We start from the raw sequence: 7,817 nt of genomic DNA on the forward strand, positions 1-7,817 counted from the left end.
AGAATGAACCTATTGAAGAAGGGAAATTAGGTTGGTTGAAAAATAGGTTGCTTCAGATTAAATTTAGTAGGAGTTAGGCTGCCATCTTGCCTTCTTCGACATACACACAATCTTGAACTCATCGGATAGATGACCTTTAGCTTTCTTTTCAATTACATTTCCAAAAAGGTTACTTTGAGCCAGGTTTTTAATTTGCAGGCAAGCCACTCCCGTGTATAACTAAAATTCAGGGTGAAAAGTTCTTCTTGTAAGTTCTTGGGTTAAAAGCTCTGTTTAAACCAGAGATCACAGCTAGTCCTTGATTTACAATATTTGGTTGAGAGATTGTTTCAAAAATACAGTGGCACTGAATGAAGTGACTTATTTTCACACTTACGATCGTTTGTCGTGGCCACGCGATCAAAATTCAGTCACGTGGCAACTGACTCATATTTATGACGGTTTTGCGGGAACTTGCAACCGTCATAAACGTGAGCCAGTTGCCGCCTCTCAAAATATCCTGATTTTTGTGATCCCCTTTTGCAACTTTTTGACAAGCAAAAGTCAATGGGAAAGTGAGGTTCACTTTAAAACCGTGTTACGAACTTAACTGCAGTGATTCACTTAGCAACGGTGGCAAGAAAGGTCATAGAATGGGGGCAAAACTCGCTTAACAACTGTATTGCTTAACAGCAAAAAAAATTGGTTCAGTTGAGGCTGTAAGTGGATGATTCCCTGTATGTCCCTGGTAATGTGGCAGAGGACTTCCGAAACTGACCACGATTCCTGGCTTATCTCTAAACAAGGCTTGTGTGTGGCCCCTCAATCAGGCCCTCTGTGGCCAATCTCTAGCCTGCATTCCTGGTTAGACTCTTTGGAGCAGAAGAAAAAGAAATGAAATGCTTTCTTTTCCCCCCTTTTTTTCTTTAAAAATAAAAACATTTTATTTGGCTGTTTCTCCTAAGAGAACAGTACGGGGCCCCAAATGGTTAACACCTGTGGCAATACAGACCAACGTGGCTTGCAAATATTCTTGTGCACCCCTGACAAAATAATAAAGAAAAATGTTTTTGAACTGCACCCCAGATAATTTGCACGGCACAGGGAGGTTCCTGAGAGAGGAGGGAGGAACCATTTCACCCCTTCAGACGGTTCTGTGAGGGGCCTAAATTATAGCTGCAAAGCAACACAGGCACACACACACACACACACACACACACACACACACACACACAAAAACACACAGGGGGGGGGGGGAGTTATTTATTTATGTATTTATTTAAGAAATTTTATATGCCAGGCCCTCACAATTCACTCTCAGGGACTCTGGGCAGCTTACAAACCTAAAATTTATACAATTCCTATCAGCTGAACCCCTTTATTGACCCCTCACTAAATTCTGGAGCGGTTTCCAAAAAGAAAAAAAAAAGGCTTTTTGGGGATCCAGTGGCAAAAAGATTGTGTGTTGTGTGTGTTTGTGTTGTATGTGATTTTAGACTCTGCTTTGGGGATTGGGGCCAGTTGAGAAATGCAATCAAGGAAAAAAAATATTGTCAGCTACCCAGAGTTACTCTGTGGTAAGATAGGCAGAGTAAAGTAAAGTAAAGTAAAGTAAAGTAAAGTAAAGTAAAGTAAAAAAGTAAAGTAAAGTAAAGTAAAGTAAATAATAAAATAAAATAATAAAATAAAATAATAAAATAAAAAAAATAAAAAATATATAATAAAATATAATATAATAAAATATAATAAAATATAATATAATAAAATAATAAAATAAAATATAAAATAAAATAAAATAAAATAAAATATAAATAACATAAAAAATAAAATACAGTACAGTTCAGTAAAATAAAATACAGTACAGTACGGTAAAATAAATACAGTGCAGTAAAACAAAACAAAATAAAATACAGTCTAGTAAAATAAAAAAAAACACAGTCCAGTAAAATAAAATAAATACAGTCCAGTAAAATAAAATAAATACAGTCCAGTAAAATAAAATAAAATATAGTCCAGTAAAATAAAAAACACAGTCCAGTGAAATAAAACACAATCCAGTAAAATAAAATAAAAAACACAGTACAATAAAATAAAATAAAATGAATACAGTCCAGTAAAATAAAATATATACAGTCCAGTACAATAAAATAAAATATGAAATAAAATATAAAATAAAATCACAAGATGGAACAGTGGATGAAAGCCTCTAAAATTAAGGCCATGTTTCTCAACCTTGGCCTCTTTAAGAGGAGAGGACTTCAACTCCCAGAATTCCTGACTGGAGGAGGAATTCTGGGAGTTGAAGTCCACAAGTCTTAAAGCTGTCAAGTTTGAAGACCCCCCTGCTCTAAGGCTACAGGGGGCAATGGAATAAAGAAGAAATGCAGAATTATCTTAGCAGAAACAAGATGCCAGAACTGAAAAAGGATAAAATTGACAGCTGCTGTGAAAAGCACCATTGGTGCCTGGTACAGGCCTAGGCCAGGAGATAAGAAAGGAATATCTGGGGCAGATGGGTTGTCTATCACCGCCACCACCACCTCCTCCTCCTTCCTGCCAGCTAAAATAGAAAGATTTCTCCCTCATCTAAAAACAAAAAAAACCAACCCCGAATTTTTAAGATCTCTCAGAAAATCAAGGATGGCAGCATTGCGTTGCAACTTTAAGCTGGGTGGACTTCATCTCCCAGAATTCTCCAGCCAGCCATGATCTGCATTTAAAGCATTTTGCAGTGTCCTACAGTCACATGACCATGATTTGCACCTCTATCACTGTCTGGTTTGGTTCTGCAACCCAACAGGACAGACACAGACTCCAAAGAGTAATTAGGACTGCAGAAAAAACAATTACTACCAACCTGCCTTCCATGGAGGACCTGTATACGAGTCAAAAAGAGGGCTGTAAAAATATCTACAGACCCCTCACATCCTGGACATAAATTGTTCCAACTCCTTCCCTCAAAACGACGCTATAGAGCACTGCACACCAGAACAACTAGACACAAGGACAGTTTTTCCCCTGAAAGTCATCACTCTGCTAAACAAATAATTCCCTCAACACTGTGCAACTATTTACAAAGTCTGCACTACTATCACTATTAATCTTCTCATCACTCCTTATCACCCATCTCACTTGTGACTGTATGACTGTAACTTGTATCCTTACAATTTATATTGACTGTTTCCTAGTATGATTTGATTGCTTATTGTTCCCCTATGACTATTATTAAATATTGTACCTTATGATTCTTGATTCTTGACAAATGTATCTTTTCTTTTATGCACACTGGGAGTATTTGCACCAAGACGAATTCCTTGTGTGACCAATCACACTTGGCCAATAAAGAATTCTATTCTATTCTTTCTATTCTATTTTATTTGTGACATTATTTTGCAAAAAAAACCACCAACCACCATGTAGCAAACAATGGGGCCTGACAACTAGGCCTGACAACGGCAATGTTATCTTAATGAGTGCTTAGCGAACAGTGTATTGTCTGAGTATTTACTTATACATAATAATAATAGTAATAATTTTGTTAATTTATATATAAAATAATAATAATTCATCATTGTCTTATACATAGCAATAATCTTTCACCTTCTAATTTTACCTCTATTATCTAACCATTGGTAAAACGAATCCCATGTTAGGAAATATTCTGTATCTTCCTTGTTCTTTATATTTAATGTCAATCTATCCATTTCTGCACAATCTAGTATTTTTTAAATGATATTTTCATCTGTAGGAGTTTCCTCGTTTTTCCGATAGTGCACAAATACAATTCTCGCTGCTGTCAAAATATGTAGTATTAAGTATGTATTTCCTTTATTATAGTTTTCTGATATTATCCCTAACAAGAATATTTCTGGCTTTAAATCTATATGGTGCTTTATCATTTTTTTCTAACCAATTTTTTTGGCCTTATAGCATGTCCACTACATATGATAGTAAGAGCCCAGTATCTGATTACATTTCCAACATTTAGCGGATATATTTCCAAACATCTTTGCTAGCCTTGCCAGTGGCAAATGCCACCTGTAAAACATTTTATATAGGTTTTCCTTATAGGCAGTTGCCATTGTCAATTTATAGCTTCTATCCCAAAATTCTTGCCATTTATCTAACTCCATAGTATATCCAAAGTTTTTTGCCCATGCTATCATTGTTTCTTTACACTTGTTCATCTTCCATTTTGATACTTAATAGACAGCTATATATTTTCTTTATTAATTTTTCATCCGTCCCTAAAAATATCCAATCAAGTGTTGTCAACTCTTTATGAAAATCAGATGCCTTTGCATCTTTCTCATATCTAGATTGTGTTTGCAAGTGTGGCCACCATGCTAGCTTTATTTTGCAGTTCCTGCTTAGTTTTTGAGTTCCCCTTCCTCGTTCAGATTCTCTTTATAAGTCACAATTTTTTGTGGATTTGCAGATCTCCGAGGAACGTCTCCAAATGTTATTCTTGGTTTTTTATTTTGCCGATCTGCGAAAATTTACGATTTCCGCCTGGTTACGAAATGATCTGGAAGAGTTCCGGAATCGAACAGTGAGAGTGATATCGAGAGTGGCAAATTTGCTCGGAGGGGAAATGCACACTTTACAATCCGATAACCCCGATGTTAAACAGATGAAGGGAGCATTTCCCCCAGGCTAAGAGGGAAGTTGTTTGCAGCCCCAGTCATGTGGGCTGCAGTGATGTTCAACAGATGTTAGCGGAGATATAAACAATCCCCATGTGGCAGAGTGTTGACTAAATCCAGATTTAGGCCTGGCTTGTGCAAGTATGCCCACCAGTGGCTCTTGGATGTGTGGGCTATCTGAAGTAGAAAAATGGGAAAACCATAGAATACAGAATGTAAGAGAGTTAGAAGGGACCCTTGGAGGTCTTCTAGTCTGACCCCTGTACCATTCTGGACAAATGGCTGTCCAATCTCAGCATCGATTAGCATAGAATCGTAGCCAATCTCATTGTACACATGTTGTCCTCTGACCATAAAGGTAATAATAAGTTCATACAGTAGGAGGTTATTCTTTCTTTATAACTGTTGTAAAAGAAAATTGGAAGTTGCTTTTTAAAAAAAATATAATTATTTTTTTCTTCTTTTCTTGGCTTCCTGAATTTTGGCCTTTGCAGTTTTCTCCTTTCATTCGTGTTTCCTCGTTTTTCATTCTAAATATTATGTTGGAAGAAAATATCCTTCCGGGTTCAGTTCCAAGTGGGGAAGAAAGACACTGGAAATGTGGAGGCTGTTTGGAAAGATGGTTTAATGGTGGGCAGGACCACATGGCTTGGAGCTCCAAAATGAAAAGGACGATCACATGCTTCAAGATGTTCGGTGAAGGAAAAGAAGGGGCAAGATGCTGAGAGACCCTTAGTTATATACCCTCTGTTGGGCCCCACCCTAGTGTTTCCTACTCCTGTGTAAGAAAAGTATCCTGTGCTGTCCAGACAGTTTATAGTTAATTGGGAATTGGGATAGTTAGTTAGGAATTGGGAACTGTCCCCTTAAGGGAATGCATCACGGTAAATGTAGTGAAGGTATCTTGGGAAATGTAGTCCATATCATGTGGCCACATCTGTAATCCTGATTGGTCACTGAATGGACCCTTGGTTGGGTTTTGGGAGGTTCGTTCTCTCTTACCTGAACGCTGCATCATGCTGGCGTCTCACCTCCTTGCTCCTTCGATATGGGATGAAAGATTACCATCCTTTTACACTCTGAATCAACTATGCAAAGATGTGGACATTGAGATGAATCTTGACGTAACCATGAGTTACATGAGGATACCTGATGAACCAATAAAGAAACTTTGTATGGATGTTTTGCAGAGTTATCCATCTGCCTTTATGCATTCAGTCAGTCATTATAGAGGACAGAAAAGTAAAAGGATAGTAATCTCTCATCCCATATCGAAGGAGCAAGGAGGTGAGACACCAGCGTGATGCTGGGTTCAGGCAAGAGAGAAGGAACCTCCCACAACCCAACCAAGGGTCAATCCAGTGACCAATCAGGATTACAGATGTGGCCACATGATATGGACTACGTTTCCCAAGATACCTTCACTACATTTACCATGATGTATTCCCTTAAGGGGACAGCTCCCAATTCCTAACTAACTATCCCAATTCCCAATTAACTATAAACTGTCTGGACAGCACATATCCCCATGGCTATTAGACACCCAGGGGCGGGGGTCTTAGCTGGACCACATGGCTTCACCTGAACACTGGCTGATGCAGTCTTCCCAGGCTAGGTGATGAGATGGGTGATGCCTTTGTTATGTAGAATAGTGTGGCCCAGGCCTTAATGGCTCACCCATTAACAAAGGTGGGGGTGAGCTTCTGCTTCTGAGTTTCTACTCCTTTTAAGGGAAATATTCTGCCTTTTTAATATTGATGTAAAGCTATTCAACACCACAGACAATACTGCTACCCTTCAAAAAGACCTTGACTATGTATCAGAATGGTCAAACAAATGGCAACTTCAAATCTCAACAAATAAATGCTCTGTCTTACATATTGGCAAAAAAAATCAGAAAATAAAATACAGGCTGAATAGTCAAGACCTTGTTGATGATCCAAACTCTGTCAAGGACCTTGGAGTACTCATCTCTAATGATCTAAGTGCTAGAGCCCACTGTAACTACACAGCCAAAAAGGCATTAAGAGTTGTTAACCTAATCTTACGTAGCTTTTTCTCTGGTAATATTACATTACTAACTAGAGCATACAAAACATTTGCTAGACCAATATTCGAATACAGCTCAACAGTCTGGAACCCACATTATGTATCTGATATTAACACAGTTGAGAAAGTCCAAAAATATTTCACAAGAAGAGTTCTACACTCCTCTACTCATTGCAGAATACCTTAGGCCACCAGACTTGAAATTCTAGACCTAGAAAACCTAGAACTACGCCGCCTTCGGTCCGATCTAAGTATAGTATATAAAATCATACATTGCAATGTCCTACCTGCAAATGAATACTTCAGCTTCAATCATAACAATACAAGAGCACACAATAGATACAAACTCAAGGTTAACCGCACCAAACTTGATTGCAGGAAATGCGACTTCAGCAACAGAGTGGTCAATGTCTGAAATACTCTACCTGACTCTGTGGTTTCTTCCCCAAACCCCAAAAACTTTAACCTTAGACTGTCTACTATTGACCTCACCCCTTTCCTAAGAGGTCTGTAGGGGGCGTGCATAAGCGCAAGAACATACCTACCGTCCCTGTCCTATTGTTTCTTTTATTTTTCTGATATGTATCCATGTATTCATAACTATGTTTTTACTTATACCTGTTATCTTGTAAGCAATTGACAAACCAAATATAAATAAATAAATAAATAAATAAATAAATAAATAAATAAATAAATAAATAAATGAAGGAGGAATTTCCTGACAGTGAGAACAAGTGGAATGTCTTATCTCCAGAAGTTGTGTGTGTTTCATCACTGGAGGTTTTTAAAGAAGCGATTGGGTTCTGTTGTCTGAAACAAAATAGGGTCTCCTGTTTGAGCAGGGGGTTGGATTCGAAGACCGCCAAGGCCCCTTGCAACTGTTATTTTTGTTAAGGTTTGTAGACTCTTACACTGGCCAGGGAGGCACTCAGGGGTGGGGTTCAGCCGGTTCAGGCCGGTTCGGTCAAACCAGATGTTAAATTTACACCTGGTTCGCCTAACTGGTAGTTGAACCGACCGGCTGGCCCCGCCCACCCTTCCCCACCCTTCCCAGAAGTCTCTACGCGGCCCATTTTGGGTGCAGGTAAGTGCAGGAGGCTCTGGGAGGGTGAAGAACGGACAGAACCGGAAGTTCTGGAAGTC

This window comes from Notechis scutatus, chromosome 5, assembly GCF_049901735.1.
Source record: "Notechis scutatus isolate UNSWTSFEM ecotype Mainland chromosome 5, rNotScu1.2, whole genome shotgun sequence".
NCBI lineage: Eukaryota > Metazoa > Chordata > Lepidosauria > Squamata > Elapidae > Notechis > Notechis scutatus.